Source organism: Pseudophryne corroboree, chromosome 9 (genome assembly GCF_028390025.1).
Source record: "Pseudophryne corroboree isolate aPseCor3 chromosome 9, aPseCor3.hap2, whole genome shotgun sequence".
NCBI classification, from domain to species: Eukaryota; Metazoa; Chordata; class Amphibia; order Anura; family Myobatrachidae; genus Pseudophryne; species Pseudophryne corroboree.
The window spans coordinates 219,486,213-219,509,206 of NC_086452.1; the positions used below are offsets into that span (position 1 = coordinate 219,486,213).

Genomic DNA, 22,994 nt, shown 5'->3' on the forward strand with positions numbered 1-22,994 from the left:
AAGGCGTCAGGGCCGTAGAGTAGATAGCTTGCTAGAATGAGTAGAGCAGAATAAATCGGCACACTTAACAACCGCTCAGCAGAGGTGGGAATATACACTCCAGTGATCTTCGTCTTCAGGGCCCCAGTGTATGCCTTGATGTCTGGAGCAATACAAGCAGGCACTCCGCTGCACAGAACCCCCCGGTGAGTGTCGCACAGTGTGTAGACCCCCACTACCCACGTAAGAGAGGGACGCAGTTGGTAGGGACAGAGATCCAGGGACTCACGGAAGATAAAGTCACAGATAAAGTCACAGGACCTCTTAGTGCTGGAATGTGGGAGGGGGCTAGCTGCTATGCCCCACCCCAGAATTAAGCGGCAGAAGGTAGGTGGTAATAGTTACCAGCACCCCGCACCGCCCGTGCGTCACCAGCGGGCGGACAGTGTGTCTGAAGGCCGCAGCCCCCGGGCCTCAGGGGGGTCGTTGGACAGTCGAGCCGCAGGATGTGCTTCTGACTGCGCAGGGTCGCAGTAGGGGAGCTGCACAAGTATATAGGAGGGGTATGTGGAGCTGGGGATCGTGGGCTGTGTGGCAGATCGTAGGTACGTAGACGTAGCCCCAGCCGTGCGGGTCCCAGGGGGGTAAGCACCCAGGCACTCTGGGGGGTGAGGGTGGAGATGTATACAGGTAATGGGGGTGGTACGTTTAGTGGCAGGAGCAGAGGAGGTCAGTATCTGCTCCTTCTGCTGTGAGCTCCAAGATGGCCGCCGGCGGGTGCACAGGCAGAGGGTCCCGCACCGCAGCCGCCGCTCCAGGGAGCAGTGAGCGAGAGTACCTTGTCTGGTGCGTGTCTGGGGCAGGCAGGAGGGAAGTTGTAGCTGAGTGTAGGCAAGAAGGCAGCTCGCTAGGGGTCCCGTTTTGATCGCGCTCCGGTCCCGTAGCTCGGATTCGGGAAGCCCTCAAACTCGAGGCCCCGGCTTCGGATCCAGCCGCAGGCCTCAGTCGCCAGAGAGGGTAGAGTGGCCTCTCGGCGGTATCCCTGAGCCCAGGGTTCTGCCCATGGCCGTGGGGAGAATCAGTCAGGGTGGTTCCAGATGCAGGGGCCTGTAGCAACAGGTGAATTTATTCCCAGGTAGCTGGAGCCCTGATGCAGCACAGCCTTCCAGAGCAACGTCCAGGCCACGCCCCCCAGCAGCAGATACCTTTTAAGTAATGTAAGTTGGTAGGTGGGGCCATCGTGGCTTGGACTTGTTTTCCAGCACATCCCACAGATGCTTGATCGTATTAAGATCTAGGGAGTTTGAAGGTCAAGTGTAAAAGAATATGTGATTCATCAGAGCAGACCATCTTTTTCCATTGCTCCATGGACTAGTTGTGATGCTCACTTGTCCATTCTAGGCACTTTAGGCACTCTGACCGGTCTGCAGCTATGAAGCCCTATATGCAGCTAGCTGCGCTGCACTGTGTGTTCTGACACCTTTTTATCATAACCAGAATTTGCTTTTTTTGCAATTTTTGCTCCAGTAGCTATTCTTTAGGATATGATAGGCTTTACTCTCCACGAACATCAATGAGCCTTGGGCGCCCATGAACCCTTTGCCGGTTTACCGGTTGTTCTTCCTTGGACCACTTTTAGTACGTACTAACTGTGATGGTCGTCTGAATTTGTTGATCCATGTCGGGATCCTTGAGTTTAGTTGAGTCTGGTATGAAGCTGAAACTTGGAGCTTTTATAGGATGTCTGCTCATCTAGGGATTACAAGGATCAGAGCCGGGAAAGTTTCTTGGACCAGAGAATGGACTGGATTGAGAAACTGGAATTCTTGTGAAAGAATCTGGAATCTTTTGTGATGAACTCAACTCCAGCACAGGAACCCAGGAGCTTAGTTTAGTTGTATAAATTCATAAACCTATTATAAAGACAGACAAATATTTGGTAAACTAGGAATTTCTGAAAAGACCAAAAGGATATAAGATACAGTATGACAAACTGGAATAAAGTAAACACCATATATTTAGTCTAAGCATGTAATTTAGGGCTTCATTTAGACCATTTGTATGAAGTGCGCCAAGTCTAAATATCCACGCAGATTTCTCTAGACATAAATTTCTAAACCTATTACCATCTAAAAGATGTTTTGGGTTGCCTCCATGATATTGAGAAAAATGTGTGAAGACACTACACTGGTTTTGAACTGTCCTCCACATATGTTGTCTGTGTTCGTTAAATCTGGATTGTATGGGTCTTGTTGTTTTTTCAAAATATTGTAATGCACATCGGTATTTCAAGACATAACATAGAATGTTGATTCACAGTTAATAAACTGATCTGAAAAACATTTCCTTCAATATTTGCACCATTTGACTTTTATTCTTAATATACAGGTCTGTCATAGCAGTAGCCACATTGATGGTTGTTTTTAAAGCACTTGGGGCTATGATATTTGAAGGTTTGTGTTCTTGTATTTTTTTTACACATTACTAAAAGGTCTGAAGCAGAAAAAAAACACTAAAAGACAATTTGCTTCTATATTTCTTTTAACTAATTCTTATGGGACTCAGAACCCCTTATTGCGGAGTTCCTAAAGATAACATAGCCTAAGTATATAGGGCTCGCAGGTGTAAGCTTACACATAATTTTGACGTTAACATATTTAACATTGGCAATTGCTGTTGGGTGCATAGCAATTAACTTCATCTTTGTTTCTTTTCCATGGCAATTTATATTACATTAAATAGGAATAGCAAATGATTTAAAAACAAAACCGTACCAAAAATAGTGTAATACATTATTATATTACAGTATAAGGAAATAATAAAGGAATGTATAAATTGTTGCATACCTATAGAACAAATAATAGTCCTGAAAGATTTCTTTACTTCCCACTTTACCACTTGTTGTGAATATCGCTGTTGGATCATTCCATGAGGTTTGAGAAACCCCACCAAAATTATGAATTTATAAATTAATATCAAAGCAAGTTTTACACTACAAAGAGACTATTATTTAATGCTAAATACAAAGCTACAGTTATTCAAAATTCAGAAAAAAAATTCACTTAATCACAAAGAGATTATCGATCTGTTTTTATTGAATCATTTACAAATCTTTTCTATGTTTTTTTATATGTAAATAAATTGAAGGTTTTTAAAGGTAACTTAGCATTTATAGTTCCTATATTACTATAACTAAAATATAGAGGGATTGATACTAAATTATAACTCCCCAAATGTAGCATCAGTAACAGAGGAATGACCCTGTTTTTGAGTGCCATGCAAAATTAGGAGTGGGGGGAGGTATTTTCAGACGTATGCATCTAGATAAACTTATTATTCTTGACTGTATTATGTGTATGTCTTATTGTATAGTAAAATAAATTGTTTATCATCACACATTATATATTTTCCTACTTTCTCTATTTTGTTAATCACTCTGACTTAAAAGAATCTACAGTAGCATTGTTAAAACAGGAAACAAAGTGTGGTTGATGTAAGACTTAAAGGAAATCTAGAGATATGGTAAAAATATACAAAATCTATATACATGATTATTTTTATTTTGCATTTTTTTTTGGGCCAGGTATATTTGCAACAATACAAAATATACACTTATTTTGAGTGATCTTCATTTGTCTAAAATATGTAGGGGAGAATTCAGTTAGATGAGAGCTTGGTTCCGCTAGGGTTGTGTTTTTGCCCCCACCCCCGTGAGCAGGTGAAAAGGGTATCCGTTCACATGGTCGACCATGTTATGGTCGACAGTCATTAGGTCGACCACTATTGGTCGACATTGACATGGTCGACGTGGACACATGGTCGACACATGAAAATGGTCGACACATAAAAGGTCGACACATGAAAAGGTCGACGTGAGTTTTTTAACTTTTTTTCTTTTGGGGAACTTTTCCATACTTTAAGATCCACATGGACTACGATTGGAACGGTAAAGTGTGCCGAGCGAAGCGAAGGCACCATGCCCGAAACATGGCGAGCGAAGCGAGCCATGCGAGGGGACGCGGTGCACTAATTGGGGTACCCAGTCACTTTACTCAAAAAACGACACAAAAAAAGTTAAAAAACTCATGTCGACCTTTTCATGTGTCGACCTTTCATGTGTCGACCATGTGTCCATGTCGTCCATGTCAATGTCGACCAATAGTGGTCGACCTAATGACTGTCGACCATAACATGGTCGACCATTCATACCGGAACCGGTGAAAAGGTAGGGAAAGGTAAAAATGTTGGGACTTGCTTCAGATATCTTTGGACACCCTCTCTAATGACTTATTAGGCATTTGGAAGTTTTCAATTAACTTAATTGAGCCAATAATCACTTGTCATTTTGAGGTCAAAAAAATGAAATGGCCTCAGAGTAGCCCAAAATCAACTTTTTAGTTAGTTTATACACCCCAGATTTATTAAAAGTGTTTATTTCCATGAAAAATAATTGCGTTTTACTATTTTTTAGATAAAAAATGAAACGTGAACTCGAATTACCCCCAAATCACCTTTTTTCTACATTTGTTTTGCATTTATTGTTAAATTCGAAAGCTTTTTACTTTATTTTCCTTTTTTTCAGAAATGCACAAATTAGCCATTTCACACCTTTTAAAAGGTGTAGTACTTTGCTTATGTTCACCAACAGTCTTCTGTATGATTCTGCAAATTTAGTGGTAATTTTTGGGGGGATCTAGAAAGGTCTCCCCACTTTTTCATACTAATTTCTCAGTTCACTTTTTGGACAAAATTGGCAAGAGTAGTGACACTTGTCATTTCTAGTTGAATTGTGTAAATCTTGGGGGCATGCATGAATGCAAAGTGTGCAAGTTTATCTCCTTTTCCAAACTAGCACCTAATACCATTTTTACACCAATATCGCGGGTCGCAGCCGGGAGCCTGACACGAGTGCTACCCAGCTGCGACCCGCGTTAGCCCCCTTTCCCATAGCAGTCACCAGCACGGCATATTGCCGGGTTGGTGAGGTTGCCTGTGACGCGGCGGGGGAGGTGCTGGGAGATCACATGATCTCCAAGGGCCGCCCGTACATTCACTGTAAACGGGAAGCCGGAATGATGTGTCCCGGCTACCGTTTACACTGCACAGTTTGCAGGGTTGAACACGCGTTCAACCCTGTTCATGTATTGGGGTTATACCGCACTGGAGAGTATTTAGCATATATAGTATAGATAGTATCTTAACCAAGATGTGATAAATGAAAAAAGAAAACCAATGTTTTCTAGTAATCTTAAGATTGGTGGTGCACCCTGAGTCAGCAACAAAGCATACCACAAATAAGGAGAGAAAGGAAGACTCTTTTGTGGGCGCACTCTTGTATATATATGTATTGCCGTCTCAAAAGAAACGAGAATGTTTAAAAGATATAGTTTTTATTTGCAACAACAATAAAATAGTAGTAGGATATTTTGTCAATCGAAAGAAAGAAAAAATGGGGGGAAGGGTGGGGGAACATAGAACAGATGTTAACAGTATGAATACTGAATGATAGTTCTAGGCTGCCTGGGTTTAAAAGTGCAGATTATTATCAATTGTAGGCTTGAAAATGCTATATATTCAACTATAAGCCTGAAAAGCACGCTATATGTCCTACATAGGTATGTATGTCAATTACTGCCTAATTAAGGTAGATAATGTATCTCTTGTGAGAAAGACTTGAGAAAGGAATAAGTGACAATAGAGAAGGCTGAATGAGCAAGATGAATCTGCTGTCAGTGTTAGACGCTGAGCATATCCGTCCAAATGCTTCTACTGAACTGAGTATTCCTCAAGAGTCACCCACTTGAGTACTAACCCAGCCCAACACTGCTTAGCTTCCAAGATCGGAAGGATTCGGGCGTTGCCAGTGTGGTATGAACGTAGAAGGAATATTCAATATCAAAAGCTCTGGAATCACTGATGAGAGTTCACGAATGGGGAAGGGAAAGGTAGATGTAGATTGAAGAAGAAAATAGGGGATCTGCTGCCAATGTTAGACAGGGTTAAATACCCCTGAATCAATGGTGAGAGTCCTGAAAAATAGGGAAAGCCAGAGATAACAAAAGAGTAGGGGACACAAAAGCTAATTTGTGATGAAATTATTATAGGTCAATAAGCTCACGGTACAATGAATAATATTCCAAAACAGTGACTGTAATTGGATATACCTTTAAATTATGGATACATAAAGTATCTATAATGGTATTGATACTGAGTGCCAAAGGAGGCTAATTGTACATGAAACAAAGATGTAATTTTAGAACATTAGAAACATCCTGGCAAATTGAGATTGTGTGTCTCCCAAAGAGATATCCTATGTGGAGAGATGTAACAAGGTAGCTAATTAATGGCAACAAAATAAAGTTGGTTGCTTTCTTGTTACAATAATATCAAAGCTGCAAACATGATTAAAATATCTGGAACAGACAATGCTACTATAACCAGTCTCTCCCCATAGATATTGGGAAACAGAGAGAGGGGGGGAGGGAAGAAACGAGATTCTGCGGTATAAGAATGAATGTCAGATTTTATAACTGACCAGGGCTCTGATACTCTATTAGCTCCACAATGTTATATATCATAAGATAATCAGCCGCTATATATCAAAAGCCTAAAATTGACAAGTCTATTTTAGAATCAAAAAGGACTATTATTGTGATAAACTTAATGTAAATCAATATTATGAGGCAATATATTGTATCTCTCACTGGCATCAACTCCTATGTCCATTATATATATTGCCTCATAATATTGATTTACATTAAGTTTATCACAATAATAGTCCTTTTTGATTCTAAAATAGACTTGTCAATTTTAGGCTTTTGATATATAGCGGCTGATTATCTTATGATATATAACATTGTGGAGCTAATAGAGTATCAGAGCCCTGGTCAGTTATAAAATCTGACATATTCATTCTTATACCGCAGAATCTCTTTTCTTCCCTCCCCCCCTCTCTCTGTTTCCCAATATCTATGGGGAGAGACTGGTTATAGTAGCATTGTCTGTTCCAGATATTTTAATCATGTTTGCAGCTTTGATATTATTGTAACAAGAAAGCAACCAACTTTATTTTGTTGCCATTAATTAGCTACCTTGTTACATCTCTCCACATAGGATATCTCTTTGGGAGACACACGATATCAATTTGCCAGGATGTTTCTAATGATCTAAAATTACATCTTTGTTTCATGTACAATTAGCCTCCTTTGGCACTCAGTATCAATACCATTATAGATACTTTATGTATCCATAATTTAAAGGTATATCCAATTACAGTCACTGTTTTGGAATATTATTCATTGTACCGTGAGCTTATTGACCTATAATAATTTCATCACAAATTAGCTTTTGTGTCCCCTACTCTTTTGTTATCTCTGGCTTTCCCTATTTTTCAGGACTCTCACCATTGATTCAGGGGTATTTAACCCTGTCTAACATTGGCAGCAGATCCCCTATTTTCTTCTTCAATCTACATCTACCTTTCCCTTCCCCATTCGTGAACTCTCATCAGTGATTCCAGAGCTTTTGATATTGAATATTCCTTCTACGTTCATACCACACTGGCAACGCCCGAATCCTTCCGATCTTGGAAGCTAAGCAGTGTTGGGCTGGGTTAGTACTCAAGTGGGTGACTCTTGAGGAATACTCAGTTCAGTAGAAGCATTTGGACGGATATGCTCAGCGTCTAACACTGACAGCAGATTCATCTTGCTCATTCAGCCTTCTCTATTGTCACTTATTCCTTTCTCAAGTCTTTCTCACAAGAGATACATTATCTACCTTAATTAGGCAGTAATTGACATACATACCTATGTAGGACATATAGCGTGCTTTTCAGGCTTATAGTTGAATATATAGTATTTTCAAGCCTACAATTGATAATAATCTGCACTTTTAAACCCAGGCAGCCTAGAACTATCATTCAGTATTCATACTGTTAACATCTGTTCTATGTTCCCCCACCCTTCCCCCCATTTTTTCTTTCTTTCGATTGACAAAATATCCTACTACTATTTTATTGTTGTTGCAAATAAAAACTATATCTTTTAAACATTCTCGTTTCTTTTGAGACGGCCATACATATATATACAAGAGTGCGCCCACAAAAGAGTCTTCCTTTCTCTCCTTATTTGTGGTACGCGTTCAACCCTGCAAACTACCCGAGTTGGAATACCAAGTCACTCAACCCGGATTATTTCAACTCTGCCCTTTTACACCGAGCAGCAACACGGGTTATGCATGTTCGTGTGCAATAACCCATGTTATATGCTGGCGGTGTAAAAGGGGTTTAATTTAATTCCCCCTGTAATATCTATTCAAGGAGATAAGGTGCCTGCAGTTTCTTGCTCTAATAAGCGCATCCTATTTTTTTCTTTTTGGTTGTAGCTTTTTACACCTTTCTTTATTGTTTATATATACATTCAATTACTTCATTGTTTCTCTTACGTCCTAGAGGATGCTGGGGTCCACATTAGTACCATGGGGTATAGACGGGTCCTCTATCAGCCATGGGCACTTTAAGAGATTAATAGTGTAGGCTGGCTCCTCCCTCTATGCCCCTCCTACCAGACTCAGTTTAGAAAATGTGCCCGGAGAAGCCGGTCACAGCTAGGGGAGCTCTTGGGAGTTTTCTTAGTTTTTTTGTTTTTATTAGAGCATTAGATTACAGGACGGCTGCTTGCAACAGCCTTCCTGCTTTGTGGGACTTAGGGGGGAGTAGGAACCAACTCTAGATGTTAATGGTTCTCTATCCGCTGAAAGGACACTGAGCTCCTGAGGGTGATGATCACAAGCCCACTAGGCGACCGCTCACTCCTGCAGCACGGCCGCCACCCCCTAACAGAGCCAGAAGATAGAAGGTGGTGAGTACAGTGCCGGCGTCCCGGTTAGCGGGTTGCCGGCGGGTATGGCGGCACAAGGGTGGGAGCGCAGCTCTGACAGTCTCAGCAACACTAAGTGTAGGCGCTTGGAGGGGCGTCCTGGGCCAGCGTGGTCACTCTAAACTAGTGATGAGCGGGTTCGGTTCCTCGGAAACCAAACCCCCCCGAACTTCACCCTTTTTACACGGGTCCGAACCATACTCGGATTCTCCCGTATGGCTCGGTTAACCCGAGCGCGCCCGAACGTCATCATCCCGCTGTCGGATTCTCGCGAGATTCGGATTCTATATAAGCAGCCGCGCGTCGCCGCCATTTTCACTCGTGCATTGGAAATGTTAGGGTGAGGACGTGGCTGGCGTCCTCTCCGTTATTGTTGAACTTGATTGTGCACTATTGCTTAATTGTGGGGAGGGCTGGGGAGCAGCTGTATAATATAGGAGGAGTACAGTGCAGAGTTTTGCTGATCAGTGACCACCAGTTATCCGTTCTCTGCCTGAAAAAAACGCTCCATATCTGTGCTCAGTGTGCTGCATATATCTGTGCTCACACTGCTTAATTGTGGGGACTGGGGAGCAGCTGTATTATATAGCAGGAGTACAGTGCAGAGTTTTGCTGACAGTGACCACCAGTATACGTTGTCTGCCTGAAAAACACTCCATATCTGTGCTCAGTGTGCTGCTTTATTGTGGGGACTGGGGACCACCAGTATAATATTATATAGGAGGAGTACAGTGCAGAGTTTTGCTGACCAGTGACCACCAGTATATAATATATAGCATTACGGTACAGTAGGCCACTGCTGTACCTACCTATGTGTCGTCATTAAGTATACTATCCATCTAGATTCTATACCTGTGGTGCATTTCAGTTGTGCCGTTTGCTGACACAGTGACCACCAGTATATATAGCAGTACGGTACGGAAGGCCACTGCTGTACCTACCTCTGTGTCGTCATTAAGTATGCTATCCATCTACATTCTATACCTGTGGTGCATTTTAGTTTTGCAGATTGCTGACAGTGACCACCAGTATATATAGCAGTACGGTACGGAAGGCCACTGCTCTACCTACCTCTGTGTCGTCAAGTATACTATCCATCCATACCTGTGGTGCATTTCAGTTGTGCGCAGTATATATAGTAGTAGGCCATTGCTATTGATAGTTACTGGCATATAATTCCACACATTAAAAAATGGAGAACAAAAATGTGGAGTTTAAAATAGGGAAAGATCAAGATCCACTTCCACCTCGTGCTGAAGCTGCTGCCACTAGTCATGGCCGAGACGATGAAATGCCATCAACGTCATCTGCCAAGGCCGATGCCCAATGTCATAGTAGAGAGCATGTAAAATCCAAAAAACAAAAGTTCAGTAAAATGACCCAAAAATCAAAATTAAAAGCGTCTGAGGAGAAGCGTAAACTTGCCAATATGCCATTTACGACACGGAGTGGCAAGGAACGGCTGAGGCCCTGGCCTATGTTCATGGCTAGTGGTTCAGCTTCACATGAGGATGGAAGCACTCATCCTCTCGCTAGAAAAATGAAAAGACTTAAGCTGGCAAAAGCACAGCAAAGAACTGTGCGTTCTTCTAAATCACAAATACCCAAGGAGAGTCCAATTGTGTCGGTTGCGATGCCTGACCTTCCCAACACTGGACGGGAAGAGCTTGCGCCTTCCACCATTTGCACGCCCCCTGCAAGTGCTGGAAGGAGCACCCACAGTCCAGTTCCTGATAGTCAAATTGAAGATGTCACTGTTGAAGTACACCAGGATGAGGATATGGGTGTTGCTGGCGCTGGGGAGGAAATTGACAAGGAGGATTCTGATGGTGAGGTGGTTTGTTTAAGTCAGGCACCTGGGGAGACACCTGTTATCCGTGGGACGAATATGGCCATTGACATGCCTGGTCAAAATACAAAAAAAATCAGCTCTTCGGTGTGGAGTTATTTCAACACAAATGCGGACAACAGGTGTCAAGCCGTGTGTTGCCTTTGTCAAGCTGTAATAAGTAGGGGTAAGGACGTTAACCACCTCGGAACATCCTCCCTTATACGTCACCTGCAGCGCATTCATCATAAGTCAGTGACAAGTTCAAAAACTTTGGGTGACAGCGGAAGCAGTCCACTGACCACTAAATCCCTTCCTCTTGTAACCAAGCTCCTGCAAACCACACCACCAACTCCCTCAGTGTCAATTTCCTCCTTACCCAGGAAAGCCAATAGTCCTGCAGGCCATGTCACTGGCAAGTCTGACGAGTCCTCTCCTGCCTGGGATTCCTCCGATGCATCCTTGAGTGTAACGCCTACTGCTGCTGGCGCTGCTGTTGTAGCTGCTGGGAGTCGATCGTCATCCCAGAGGGAAAGTCGGAAGACCACTTGTACTACTTCCAGTAAGCAATTGACTGTCCAACAGTCCTTTGCGAGGAAGATGAAATATCACAGCAGTCATCCTGCTGCAAAGCAGATAACTCAGGCCTTGGCAGCCTGGGCGGTGAGAAACGTGGTTCCGGTATCCACCGTTTATTCAGAGGCAACTAGAGACTTGATTGAGGTACTGTGTCCCCGGTACCAAATACCTTCTAGGTTCCATTTCTCTAGGCAGGCGATACCGAAAATATACACAGACCTCAGAAAAAGACTCACCAGTGTCCTAAAAAATGCAGTTGTACCCAATGTCCACTTAACCACGGACATGTGGACAAGTGGAGCAGGGCAGACTCAGGACTATATGACTGTGACAGCCCACTGGGTAGATGTATTGCCTCCCGCAGCAAGAACAGCAGAGGCGGCACCAGTAGCAGCATCTCGCAAACGCCAACTCGTTCCTAGGCAGGCTACGCTTTGTATCACCGCTTTCCAGAAGAGGCACACAGCTGACAACCTCTTACGGAAACTGAGAAAGATCATCGCAGAATGGCTTACCCCAATTGGACTCTCCTGGGGATTTGTGACATCGGACAACGCCAGCAATATTGTGCGTGCATTACATCTGGGCAAATTCCAGCACGTCCCATGTTTTGCACATACATTGAATTTGGTGGTGCAGAATTATTTAAAAAACGACAGGGGCGTGCAAGAGATGCTGTCGGTGGCCCGAAGAATTGCGGGCCACTTTCATCATTCAGCCACCGCGTACAGAAGACTGGAGCACCACCAAACATTCCTGAACCTGCCCTGCCATCATCTGAAGCAAGAGGTGGTAACGAGGTGGAATTCAACCCTCTATATGCTTCAGAGGATGGAGGAGCAGCAAAAGGCCATTCAAGCCTATACATCTGCCCACGATATAGGCAAAGAAGGGGGAATGCACCTGACTCAAGCGCAGTGGAGAATGATTTCAACGTTGTGCAAGGTTCTGCAACCCTTTGAACTTGCCACACGTGAAGTCAGTTCAGACACTGCCAGCCTGAGTCAGGTCATTCCCCTCATCAGGCTTTTGCAGAAGAAGCTGGAGACATTAAAGGAGGAGCTAAAACAGAGCGATTCCGCTAGGCATGTGGAACTTGTGGATGGAGCCCTTAATTCGCTTAACCAGGATTCATGGGTGGTCAATATGTTGAAATCAGAGCACTACATTTTGGCCACCGTGCTCGATCCTAGATTTAAAACCTACGTTGTATCTCTCTTTCCGGCAGACACAAGTCTGCAGAGGATCAAAGACCTGCTGGTGAGAAAATTGTCAAGTCAAGCGGAACGTGACCCGTCAACATCTCCTCCTTCACATTCTCCCGCAACTGGGGGTGCGAGGAAAAGGCTAAGAATTCCGAGCCCACCCGCTGGCGGTGATGCAGGGCAGTCTGGAGCGAGTGCTGACATCTGGTCCGGACTGAAGGACCTGCCAACGATTACTGACATGTTGTCTACGGTCACTTCATATGATTCTCTCACCATTGAAAGAATAGTGGAGGATTATATGAGTGACCGCATCCAAGTAGGCACGTCAGACAGTCCGTACGTATACTGGCAGGAAAAAGAGGCAATTTGGAGGCCCTTGCACAAACTGGCTTTATTCTACCTAAGTTGCCCTCCCTCCAGTGTGTACTCCGAAAGAGTGTTTAGTGCAGCCGCTCACCTTGTCAGCAATCGGCGTACGAGGTTACTTCCAGAAAATGTGGAGAAGATGATGTTCATCAAAATTAATTATAATCCATTCCTCCGTGGAAACATTCACCAGCAGCAATTGCCTCCACAAAGTACACAGGAACCTGAGATGGTGGATTCCAGTGGGGACGAATTAATAATCTGTGAGGAGGGGGATGTACACAGTGAAAGGGGTGAGGAATCGGAGGATGATGATGAGGTGGACATCTTGCCTCTGTAGAGCCAGTTTGTGCAAGGAGAGATTGATTGCTTCTTTTTTTGGTGGGGGCCCAAACCAACCAGTCATTTAAGTTACAGTCGTGTGGCAGACCCTGTCGCTGAAATGATGGGTTCGTTAAAGTGTGCATGTCCTGTTTATACAACATAAGGGTGGGTGGGAGGGCCCAAGGACAATTCCATCTTGCACCTCTTTTTTCTTAAATTTTTCTTTGCATCATGTGCTGTTTGGGGACAATTTTTTTGAAGTGTTATCCTGCCTGACACTGCAGTGCCACTCCTAGATGGGCCAGGTGTTTGTGTCGGCCACTTGTGTCGCTTAGCTTAGTCACACAGCGACCTTGGTGCGCCTCTTTTTTTCTTTGCATCATGTGCTGTTTGGGGACTATTTTTTTGAAGTGCCATCCTGCCTGACACTGCAGTGCCACTCCTAGATGGGCTAGGTGTTTGTGTCGGTCACTTGTGTCGCTTAGCTTAGCCATCCAGCGACCTCGGTGCAAATTTTAGGACTAAAAATAATATTGTGAGGTGTGAGGTGTTCAGAATAGACTGGAAATGAGTGGAAATTATGGTTATTGAGGTTAATAATACTATGGGATCAAAATGACCCCCAAATTCTTTGATTTAAGCTGTTTTTTAGGGTTTTTTGTAAAAAAACACCCGAATCCAAAACACACCCGAATCCGACAAAAAATTTTCAGTGAGGTTTTGCCAAAACGCGTCCGAATCCAAAACACGGCCGCGGAACCGAATCCAAAACCAAAACACAAAACCCGAAAAATGTCCGGTGCACATCACTACTCTAATCTGGTCAAAGAAGCTAACGGGCTAATCCCGCTGTTAGCATAGTATAACTCCGGCCAGTATAATCAAATTTGTGCGGGAAGCTGCGCACCATTACAGGGGACGGGGCTTCTCAGCGGATCCAGCACTCACCAGCGCCATTTTTCTCCCTGCAGACATAGAAGGAAGACGCTGACCCTCCACATAACTCCAGTTATCCTTTGCAGTATCAGGGTGTTCTAGACAGGGGGGAGTGTATTGTTAGTACTAGTTAACCTATTAAGGTTAGTTAGTCAGCGCCGGGCTTTTATCATAATAACTGCCCACAGGGGCGCTGGGTGGCTGGCTCCTTAGACTGTGTGACTCTCTGAAGGTACTCTGGGGGGAAACTGTATCTGACATTTTCCTGTGTGTGTATATCCCACATTACCATGTCTAAGGACTCTGTATCCTGTGCTGCAGAGTGTTTATCTTCTCCTGAGGAGTCTATTCCATGTACTCAGGACTGCAATATACTGTCTCAGCCTTTGGAATCCGAACCCCCATGGGTGGATTCTTTAAGGGGAATGATATCCCAGATTTCTACAAGGATGTCACATACTGAGAGAAAGACGCAGTTTTAGAAGAAATATGTGGAGTTGTTACAATATTTGGCCCCCACTACTTCATCAAAAACCCCAACTACATACCCACAAGAGCGTACACTTGCCCAGGTAATGCAAGCTGACACTGATAACGACTCTGATACAGGGGACGGTGATGGGGATATGCAGGGGGAAGATGCATCCCTTGCTAAAGAGGTGCAACTAATGATTGAAGCCATTAGGGATGTTTTACACATTTCTGAGACCGTACCGGAACAGGTGGAGGAATCTTATTTTACAGAAATTAAGAAATCCTCGCTTACCTTGCCGGTTTCCAAGGAGTTAAACTCTTTGTTTGAAAATTCTGGGAAAACCCAGAGAAAAAATTCCAGATCCCAAAAAGGGTTCGTATTGCTTTCCCTTTTCCTGAAGAGGATAGAAAAAAGTGGGAACCCCCACCCTATAGTTGATGGTTCTGTATCTAGGTTGTCAAAAAGGTGGTTTTACCTGTTCCTGGTTCACCCGCTTTGAAAGTGCTGGCTGACCGCAAAATTGAGACTACACTCAACTCACTATACACTGCTACTGGTGTAGCTTTAAGGCCCACTATTGCTTGTGAGTGGATTTCTAAAGCCATAGTGAAGTGGTCCGGCACATTGCTAGAGGACTTAGATACTATGGATAGGAGTGACATTGATTGGTTCTTACGTCACATACAGGATTCTGCGGGGTTCATGGTGGAGGCCATGAAAGACCTCGGCATGCTGAATGCACAGGCTACTTCTCTGGCGGTCTCAGCGCGCAGAGGACTCTGGCTACGCCAATGGACTGCAGATACAGAATCCAAGAGAAGTGTGGAGAACCTACCCTTCACAGGGCAGGCTCTGTTTGGGGATGCATTGGATGTGTGGATCTCCACGGCAACTGCAGGTAAGTCAACCTTTCTTCCCTCAGCAGCACCACCGGGTAGGAAATCTTATCATTCGCCTACACTGCAGTCCTTTCGGACCGCAAAATTAAAAAAATCCAAACCCCCTCCCACCTTCTTTAGAGGAGGTCGGGGAAACTCCAGAAAACCTGCAACATCAGTTTCCCAGGAACAGAAACCAGGTTCTGTTTCCTCAAAATTGTCAGCATGACTGTGGACCTCCCAGCCTGGAGGTCGGGCAGGTGGGAGCGAGACTGAAAGCTTTCAGTCATGTTTGGGCGTCATCATACCTAGACCCCTGGGTAACAGATATTGTTGCCCAGAGTTACAGGCTGGAGTTTCAAGAGCTCCCACCTCACAGATTCTTCAAATCGGGCTTACCAGTTTCGCTGACAGAAAGGACCATCCTACAGGAAGCCATTCAAAAATTGGTTCAAATAAATGTCATTGTTCCAATTCCACTTCACCTACAACATAAGGGTTATTACTCAAGCCTGTTTGTGGCACCGAAACCGGACGGCTCGGTAAGGCCAATATTGAACCTAAAGTCATTGAACCCCTACTTGAGGGAATTCAAATTCAAGATGGAGTCTCTGAGAGCAGTGATCTCAGGTCTGGAGGAGGGGGAATTCCTAGTATCCCTGGATATCAAGGATGCATACCTTCACATTCCAATCTGGCCGCCTCACCAGGCTTATCTCAGATTTGTGCTGCTGGACTGTCACCTATCCGTTCCAGGCACTGCCTTTTGGCCTATCCACAGCACCGAGGGTTGCTCACCAAGGTCATGGCAGAGATGATGCTACTGCTCCGCAGACAGGGTGTGAACATAATTCCATATCTGGACGATCTGCTGATAAAAGAATCTTCCAAGGAGAATATGTTGCAGAGTATTGATATCTCAATTCTGCTACTCCAGGATTATGGGTGGATCCTGAATCTTCCAAAGTCACAGTTGGAGCCGACAAAGAGACTGCCCTTCCTGGGGATGATACTCGACACAGAAGTGCAGAAGGTGTTTCTATCGGTGGAGAAAGCGTTGGTGATCCAGTCAATGGTCCGGGAGCTTCTGAAGCCAACCCGGGGATCAGTTCATCAGTGTATTCGACTTCTGGGGAAGATGGTTGCCTGCTACGAGGCTCTAAAGTACGGAAGATTCCATGCAAGGTCTTCCAACTTGATCTCCTAGACAAGTGGTCGGGATCACACCTTCACATGCACCGGCGGATACGCCTGTCGCCAAAAGCCAGAATTTCACCAAGCTTCTCACCTACTTGAAGGCCACAGGTTCGGGATTCAGAACTGGATCCTTCTAACCACGGACGCAAGTCTAAGAGGTTGGGGAGCTGTCACTCAAGGGGAAAATTTCCAAGGAAGGTGGTCCATTCAGGAATCTCTCCTTCCAATAAACGGTCTGGAACTAAGGGCCATTTACAACGGCCTTCTACAAGTGGCACATCTTCTGCAAAATCAAGCCATTCAGGTTCAGTCGGACAACGTCACAGAGGTGTCCTACATAAACAGACAGGGCGGAACGAAGAGCAAAGCTGCGATGTCAGAGGTAACAAGAATCCTCCTCTGGGCAGAAAAGCATGCGGTGGCGTTGTCAGCAATCTTCATTCCGGGAGTGGACAACTGGGAAGTGGACTTCCTCAGCAGACACGATCTCCATCCAGGAGAATGGGGCCTCCATCCGGAGGTGTTCGCAGAGGTGACAAGCCGATGGGGTGTACCTCAGATAGACATGATGGCCTCTCGCCTCAACAAGAAGCTTCGGAGGTACTGTTCCAGGTCAAGAGACCCTCATGCAGAGGGGGTGGACTCACTGGTAACTCCATGGACGTACCAGTCAGTGTATGTGTTCCCTCTTCCGCTCATCCCAAGGATTCTCGAGCTCATAAAAAGAACTAGAGTTCAGGTGATCCTCATTGCTCCGGACTGGCCAAGACAGGCATGGTACGCAAATCTTCTGGAATTACTGCTGGAGGATCCAAGGCCTCTTCCTCTTCGCGAGGACCTTCTCCTACAGGGGCCGTTTGCCTTTCAAGACTTACCGTGGCTACGTTTCATGGCATGGAGGTTGAATGCCAGATCTTAGCTCGGAAAGGCATTCTGAAAATGGTCATTCCTACCCTGATACAGGCTAGGAAGGGAGTAACGTCAAAACATTACCATCAGACTTGGCAAAAGTATGTGTCTTGGTGTGAATCCAAGAGGTTTCCTGCAGTGGAGTTTAAACTGGGATGGTTTCTCCTCTTTCTGCAAGCAGGTGTGGATGTAGGCCTACGCTTGGGCTCCATAAAGGTCCAGATTTCGGTCTTGTCCATTTTTTTCCAGAAACAATTGGCGGCTCTTCCTGAGGTTCAGACATTCTTGAAAGGGGTTCTGCAAATTCAACCACCCTTTGTGCCTCCTACGGCACCTTGGGATCTTAATGTGGTACTGCAGTTCCTGCAATTGGATTGGTTCAAACCTTTACAGGATATGGACATCAAGTTTCTTACTTGGAAAGCGGTCACACTGTTGGCATTGGCGTCTGCTCAACGTGTGTCGGAATTGGGGGCTTTGTCATGTAAGAGCCCCTATTTGATTTTCCATGAGGATAGAGCTGAGCTCAGAACGTGTCAGCAATTTCTTCCAAAGGTTGTGTCAGCATTTCATATTAATCAGCCTATTGTGGTGCCAGTGGCTACTGACTCCTCAATTACCTCAAGTTCCTTGGATGTGGTGAGGGCTTTGAAAATATATGTGAAGAGAACTTCTCGTCACAGAAAGTCGGACGCTCTATTTGTCCTTTGTGATCCCAACAAGGTTGGGTGTCCTGCTTCTAAGCAGACAATTTCTCGCTGGATCAGGTTCACCATCCAACACGCTTATTCTACGGCAGGATTGCCGTGTCCAAAATGTGTTAAGGCCCACTCTACTCGTAAAGTGGGTTCTTCCTGGGCGGCTGTCCGAGGTGTCTCGGCTCTTCGGCTTTGCCGAGCAGCTACTTGGTCAGGGTCGAACACGTTTGCTAAGTTCTACAAGTTTGATACTTTGGCCTCCGAGGACCTAAAGTTTGGTTAACTAGTTCTGCAGGAACCTCAGCACTCTCCCTCCCGTACTGGGAGCTTTGGTACATCCCCATGGTACTAATGTAGACCCCAGCATCCTCTAGGATGTAAGAGAAAATAAGATTTTAATTACCAACCGGTAAATCCTTTTCTCGTAGTCCATAGAGGATGCTGGGCGCCCGCCCAGTGCTTCATGTTCCTGCATTGTTACTTGGTTCAGTTTGTGAGTTCAGCCTTTGCTGAATCGTTCTAAGTTGGTTAGCTTGGCTTTCCTTTTGTTGTAAGTGTGAGCTGGTGTGAATCTCACCACTATCTGTGAATTTCCTTCTCTCGAAGTATGTCCGTCTCTTCGGGCACAGTTTCTAGACTGAGTCTGGTAGGAGGGGCATAGAGGAAGGAGCCAGCCAACACTATTAATCTCTTAAAGTGCCCATGGCTCCTAGTGGACCCGTGTATACCCCATGGTACTAATGTGGACCCCAGCATCCTCTACGGACTACGAGAAAAGGATTTACCTGTAGGTAATTAAAATCTTATTTTTTGGCACTACTTTGACAAAAATATGTTGCCAAATAGACATATCAGTGTACTCGAAGTAACTTGAAGCTGTAACAGTATATATTTATACTCTCTGTACATTTATATTATAGTTAATAATATCGCTTACTATTCAAACAGCCTTACGGTTGTATTCTATGTTAAATGTTAGTTTACATGTAAAAGTAAATAGTGTCACTATTGTTCCCTTATTCCTCAATAGTGGTTTACTTAAGCACTGATCTATAATTATTCTGTTCTATATCATAATTATAAAGGAAAATATATGTTGAGAATTTTATCTAATTATCCTAAAGAATCATCAATACTCACATTACGTACATTCGATTATTTAATTTTTTTGCCACAGTATAATAGAAAGAAAGGTAATTAAAGAAAATAGCCATAAATTTGGGATTTTATGCCAGACTTTTCTTGTTACTATGTTATTAGCCTGCATTATATAGTATATGCTATCATAGACATTTTCTGTGAATGATAGAAAATGATTAGTAATTAGATTTTTGTTCACGTTTTTCTTGTTTCTTGTCATGAACAATTTTATAATATCCATTGAGTGTCAGTTCTCCAACTCGGATGGATTTTAAGTTGACCATGCACACCCTAATTAATGTGACATGTGGAAAGTATAATTCTGCTTGCAGAGAAATAGTTGAAATTGTAATTAATTGATTACATTCTAAATTCCACTGATGTATGTTAAGCTTTCAACACTGAAATGCTGACATTAAACATTCACCAAGCCAGCCTTCCGTCACACTATGACATCCTTCTGTAAACTTTTATAATGACAGTAACATGCATTACAGAAATGAGGCTGCCACAGTGATGGTGGCATTTGGGCAGTTTTCTCACAGCAGTCATCTTTGATCCATTCTGTAATGGCAATCTAATGTAATGATCCTTGTTGAAATATAGCTGTAGTTAAATGCTGATCTGTGTAGTGGTGTATTGCTTATTTCAGAAAGTCTGCAGTTAGGATCTTTCCAGTTTCATTGTCATGAGGATTGGATAGATTGTAATTGTAATATGTTTTCTTTTTGTTGTTTGAGCCACTGTTCTGGACTATGCACTATACCCATGACACTCATAAGAATCAATGGCATTGGCACTTTAATCCACTGTGCAGAAAACAGAGCAAAGAACAGTACAAGTGTGAAAATACAGTAGATTCAGCCCTTTGTGGTAAGAACAATGACAGTGTCTGTCAGAGATAGCATTTCATAAAACCATCAGTATACCACCAGTACAATTTCCCAGTCATGTCATTAATTGGCTGCATAGTGGTTTGACTTCAAAACTCTTGTCCACTGATTGTAGGTGACATGTCCACTTAACTGCAGCATTACCACCTAGCCAGTAGAACAATAAGTTTGCCACTTGCAAAATGACTATGAAAGAAAGTTGCCAGAAAAATGAAAAGCTAATCAGAAATGAGCTGTACAGTCAGAGCAGCTCTGCGGACGGGAAGGATTAGGGTGTTACAGTACGTTATCTTTGACAACATATGTATGCTTGGCCTAATATAACATTTTCTCTTACGTCCTAGAGGATGCTGGGGACTCCGTAAGGACCATGGGGTATAGAACGGGCTCCACAGGAGACATGGGCACTATAAAGAACTTTTAGTATGGGTGTGCACTGGCTCCTCCCTCTATGCCCCTCCTCCAGACCTCAGTTAGATCTTGTGCCCAGAGGAGATGGGGTGCATTACAGGGGAGCTCTCCTGAGTTTCTCTGAAAAAGAATTTTGTTAGGTTTTTTTATTTTCAGGGAGCACTGCTGGCAACAGGCTCCCTGCATCGTGGGACTGAGGAGAGAGAAGCAGATCTACTTAATTGATAGGCTCTGCTTCTTAGGCTACTGGACACCATTAGCTCCAGAGGGAGTTGGAATGCAGGTCTCACCCTGCAGTTCGTCCCAGATCCGCGCCGCCGTCCTCCTCGCAGAGCCGGAAGATAGAAGCCGGGTGAGTATAAGAAGAAAAGAAGACTTCAAGGCGGCAGAAGACTTCAGATCTTCACTGAGGTAAGCATTGCTCCCACACACAACACACAAGGCACTGATGGGTGCAGGGGGGGCGCCCTGGGCAGCAATAAACCTCTAGGACTGGCAAACATTCATATATAGGCTACAGAGGCAATATATATCATAACCCCCGTCAGTATTGTAAAAATGAGCGGGACCGAAGCCCGGCGGTGAGGGGGCGGAGCTTGGTCCCTCAGCACGGAATGCGCCATTTTCTCCACAGCATGGAGCTGGCTCCTCGAACTCTCCCCTGCTGAAGACACAGGGCAAAACAGAGAGGGGGGGGACGACACTTATTAGCAGCAGTGAGTGTATATAATGTGATTATATATATGATTATATAAAAGCGCTGTTTTATCTGGGAATTCTATTTCCGGTGTCAGTGGCGCTGGGTGTGTGCTGGCATACTCTCTCTCTGTCTCTCCAAAGGGCCTTATTGGGGATCTGTCTCCATATAAATATCCCTGTGTGTGTGGGGTTGTGTCAGTACGTGTGTGTCGGCATGTCTGAAGCGGAAGGCTCATCTAAGGAGGAGGTGAAGCAGATGATTGTGGTGTCTCCGTCGGCAATGCCGACACCTGATTGGTTGGACATTTGGAATGTTTTAAATGCAAATGTAAATTTATTACATAAGAGATTGGACAAAGCAGAGTCCAAGGATTTGACTGTGTCACAGGGCCCTTCAGGGTCTCAAAAACGTCCCCTGACCCAAATAGTAGACACTGATACCGACACGGATTCTGACTCCAGTGTCGACTATGATGATGCAAGGTTACACCCAAGGGTGGCAAAAAGTATTCATTATTTGATTATTGCAATAAAAGATGTTTTGCATATCACAGATGACTCCTCTGTCCCTGACACGAGGGTACACAGGTTTAAGGTAAAGAAACCTGAGGTAACGTTTCCCCAATTTTATGAGCTGAACGCATTATTTGAAAAAGCTTGGGAAACTCCAGACGAAAAACTGCAGATTCCCAAAAGAATTATTATGGCGTATCCTTTCCCCTCAAAGGACAGGTTACGGTGGGAATCATCACCCACGGTCGACAAGGCCATAACACGCTTGTCCAAAAAGGTGGCCTTACCGTCTCCGGACACGGCGACACTAAAAGGTCCTGCGGATCGCAGGCATGAAACTACCTTAAAATCAATTTATACACATATGGGGGCTTTGCTCAGACCGGCAATAGCATCGGCTTGGGTTTGTAGCGCGGTAGCAGCTTGGACAGATACCTTGTCAGCTGATATTGATACCCTAGATAGGGATACCATTTTATTGACCTTAGGTCACATCAAAGACGCAGTCTTATATATATGCTGTGGACCCGCCAATGGATGGGTGATGCCGACTAAAAGAGGCATATGGAAATTTTGCCTTACAAGGGTGAGCTTTTAATTGGGGAAGGTCTCGCGGACCTGGTTTTCAACAGCTACCGCGGGTAAATCTACCTTTTTTTCCCTTAGGTTCCCCCACAGCAAAAGAAAACGCCGCAGTATCAGATGCAGTCCTCTTGGTCGCATAAGTCCAGAAGAGGTCGGGGCTCTTCCTTCCTCGCCAGAGGTAAGGGTAGAGGAAAAAAGAATGCCTGCTACGGCCAGTTCCCAGGAACAGAAGTCCTCCCCGGCTTCTACTAAATCCACCGCATGACGCTGGGGCTCCACTGAGGGAGTCCGCTCCGGTGGGGGCACGTCTTCGACTCTTCAGCCACGTCTGGGTTCAGTCGGATGTGGATACTTGGGCGATGGTAATTGTGTCCCAAGGTTACAAGCTGGAATTCAAAGACGTGCCTCCCCGACGATTCTTCAAATTGGCTTTACCAGCGTATCCCCCAGAGAGGGAGATAGTGTGGGCTGCAATTCGAAAGCTTTGTCTACAGCAA

General features: G+C 44.5%; 2 pseudogenes; one reads left to right on the top strand and one right to left on the bottom strand.

The window, feature by feature from the left end:
- Positions 1-5,742: 5,742 nt before the first annotated feature.
- LOC134958957 (5S ribosomal RNA) lies at positions 5,743-5,861 on the bottom strand (annotated as a pseudogene).
- A 1,659-nt stretch (positions 5,862-7,520) lies between these two features.
- Positions 7,521-7,639, top strand: LOC134958958 (5S ribosomal RNA; annotated as a pseudogene).
- Positions 7,640-22,994: the final 15,355 nt, after the last annotated feature.